At 34.1% G+C, this 3,339-nt stretch overlaps 1 long non-coding RNA gene across 3 annotated transcripts in view; it reads right to left on the bottom strand.

Moving 5' to 3' along the window:
• The window catches only part of LOC106681306 (uncharacterized), an 82,870-nt gene extending 80,547 nt beyond the window's left edge, over positions 1 to 2,323 (bottom strand). For all 3 annotated transcript variants that reach the window (XR_010844253.1, XR_010844254.1, XR_001343229.3), the window contains exons 1-2: positions 2,185 to 2,323; positions 1,501 to 1,554 (exon numbers count right to left, since the gene is read on the bottom strand). This is a non-coding gene — a long non-coding RNA (uncharacterized lncRNA). The remainder of the gene's footprint in view (positions 1 to 1,500; positions 1,555 to 2,184) is intronic.
• Positions 2,324 to 3,339: the final 1,016 nt, after the last annotated feature.

The raw sequence follows: 3,339 nt of genomic DNA on the forward strand, positions 1-3,339 counted from the left end.
TTATGCAATGGCGGCAATCAAAAACAAAATGGCGACCGGTAGACTCAGCGCACGCCAATATGGCGGGGGACGAAAAGAAAGAGGACGCGAGAACCTCATAATAAAATGATGGTGATCAATAAAGAAAATGGCGGCTGGGTAGCCTCAGCCCCTGCCAATATGGCGGTGAACGAAAAGAAAAAGGACGCGAGAACCTCATAATAAAATGGTGGCTACCAAAAACAAAATTTTTTTGAAACAGCCACCATTTTTAGTATCCCATACTATACTTGGTAAACTTTTCAATTTTGACTTGTAATTATACCAAGTCTTCATTAAAGTAATAAAAATTGGGCCCAAAGAACTAACTTTATTTTCCTCTTGGGCTTTTGTATTATAAGGTTTAAACATTAATTGGTAGCTAAAACTGAGTAACGGAGAGAACTCGACATCCCCGCTTTCAGTGGATCCCTTTTTTTTATGTTACTTTTAAAACATTTAATTATGATAATTATAGGTCAATGCAAGGATATTAGGTTAAATCCCTTTAGAAAATAGACCATACAGCCAACAATAATTTTTCCGTACCTAACTACCCCGCCACCAAAATTTCATATTAGGCCCGAGCTTATCTCAAGTTTGAAACAAAAAAGTGTAATAATATTCCTAATATGGGATGTTTAAAAAGCCATGTGTTATCAAATTCATTGTTAATATTTATAATGAAATCATTCTGAATTATATGTTGTTGATTATGCTTGATTCTTCTATGATTTTTCCCAAAGTTATCACTGCAATTTGGTGACGAGGTAAAACAAAATGGTTCCAAAATAATTTTTCCGAATGTTGTGAAGACATTATGTTGGAAGTAAAAGATGTAAGTTGGGCTCCATCATTCAAATATTAGGACAACTACGTACTTTCACATTTGATGAAGGACCAAACATCAAACGCCATACTAACCAGTAAAGAAGTTCAGAAGTGGAGGGGCTTCATGGATGAAAAGAGTGTCACGTTTTTGAGATCGGGCCACCTATATCTATCCCATTCCCTGTAAGACCAACACCACCCACCTTCCACTGTAGAAGATGCAGCCAACAATTGGCCTGGACATACTGAGATGCCAGCCCCTCCCCTCACATAAAATGTATTGTTGATATTTATAATGAACTCATTCTGAATTATAAGTTGTTGATTATGCTTGATTCTTCTATTATTTTTACTTAAGTTAGTGCAATAACCATTTGATGAACCACCCTGTAATAATTTGTAGCAATTTTAATTTTCATAATGCAGCATTGATATGAATTTTTGATAAATAAACATCAAATTAAATTAAATTTTAGTATAATAAGTATTAGTATTGCTAATAACGAGTAGCAGTGTTCGCAAAAGAAATTAGTTACCTTGTGAAACACTGTACTACTGGTAATCGGCTTATAAAAAATATAATGTTTCTCAATATCATTTTGAACATTAACTTAATTTTTTAGAAAAATAAACAAAGACGTTTATACTTACAAGAGCTCTCGGATCCCACTCCCTGACAAGTTGTCGCATCTCTTCTTGCATTTCCTAAAAAAAAAATGTTAATAAACTAAAAATGTATGCTTATCTATAAATATATCTCAATTCTATAAATGCAATCTAATTTATCATTATTAGTAAAATTTAGTGATTGAAATAAGTATTCAAAGGCTAAATTTTAGCAATATGGTACACATTCATGTTTATGCCTTACCTCGTCCTTATCTTTCCGTTTTTTTATATACCATACAATTGCCGAAAAGCCGGCTACTATTAAAGAACCGAGCAAAATTTTTTTCAGCATATTGTAATGATTAAACTAATTTTTTTGACAAATAATTCAGAGAGAATTCACATAATAATCCACGGAAACCAAAAAGCACTTAGTCAACAATGCACATTAAAATTTAAAAATTTGTTTTATCTTTAATGATTTTCCAGACTATTCATTTAAAAGAAGGAATAATATGTAAAAATTATAGTTTCAGTCAATGTAACTAACAATTAGTGATTTAATAACAATTTAAAAGCTACATCAATGACAGAAAGAGGAGTGATATAAATACGAATAAGGGGATATGAAGGGACAAGCTGTGTCGAAGAAATGGAAGTGATTCGGTTAACTATGCTAAACAAATAAAAAAAAATCCAAAACTATACTGCCGTCTCCGTACATACCCTTCTTAAGTTAGTGATGGTTGGATACTGCTGCATAGGCAGAATAAAATCACAGCACATGAAATGAAGTATCTCACCAGAGTGGCTGACAGAACGAGGAGTGAATAAAAAAATAAAAATAACTATGCCTAAAACATATGTTTTGATTAAAACAAAATTAAAAAATGAAGTTGGTGCAACATTATCACATGCTAGAACTCCAGCTAGTTTATTACGTTTGCGAAGCTCTGCACAGCACATTGTTGTCGAACTCGGTTTTGGATATAAAAAGATTCACTCGGGATAGAGGGCTGGTGCTATGGCATTTAGTTCTGAGGTATAAATATTAGAGTGATGATACAGTTTTCTCTTATGGGTTGTGTTTTGCGTTATCTGACTTCGAGCCATCTGTATATATACCGGTATGTTCTGGTAGTGTTTATGGCAGTTCTCGGAACTTTCCTTGATATTTTGAAGTTGTTGTATTTTGTTTGCGGTATTTGAATAACTGGAGATTTACATTTGGACGTTAGTAGGTCCAGAGGGGGGGGGGGCGTGTTATTTTCTGGTATGTTGATTTCTATTGCTTTTAGTTCTGTGACAATGACCGATAATCGTTCAGCGAGAGGTAGTGTTGTATTTATTTTCTGATGGAACTGTACTTATAAGTTGGATGTGAGGGTTGTAGGTATAGTCGGGAAAGATAATTTGCAGCTAATATTTGTCGTCTGAATAGTAGCGGTGATATGTGATTCCATATTCAGCACATAAACTTAAGATTGAACATAAATGTCCTAAAGGCATTAGTGTCAATGTGGATTCCGGTGTTCTGAACGGTGTCGAGTTTGGCTGAACTTTGGAAACTGGCTGAGCCATACACAAAACTCCCATAATCAAGTGGATTAAGGTATTGTTTATTTTCAACATCGTTGGTCTATAAGCTCCCTATGATGTTTTGCCGAGGACTTTTAAGATTTTAATTTAATCTATATATCTGTCTCTAAGTGTACTAGTATGGTGGATCCAAGAAAGTCGCCTATTGAATATCAGGCCTAAAAATCTATAATATTCCACATACGGTAACAGATAACCTCGTAGGGTGAGTTCAGGGGATGGTGATGTTTGTCTTTTCCCGCTGAAATGTAGACATTTATTTTTTTTGGTTGAGATGGTAAG

Source organism: Halyomorpha halys, unplaced genomic scaffold, assembly GCF_000696795.3.
Source record: "Halyomorpha halys isolate HHAL.00 unplaced genomic scaffold, Hhal_1.1 Scaffold324.1, whole genome shotgun sequence".
Lineage (NCBI taxonomy): Eukaryota > Metazoa > Arthropoda > Insecta > Hemiptera > Pentatomidae > Halyomorpha > Halyomorpha halys.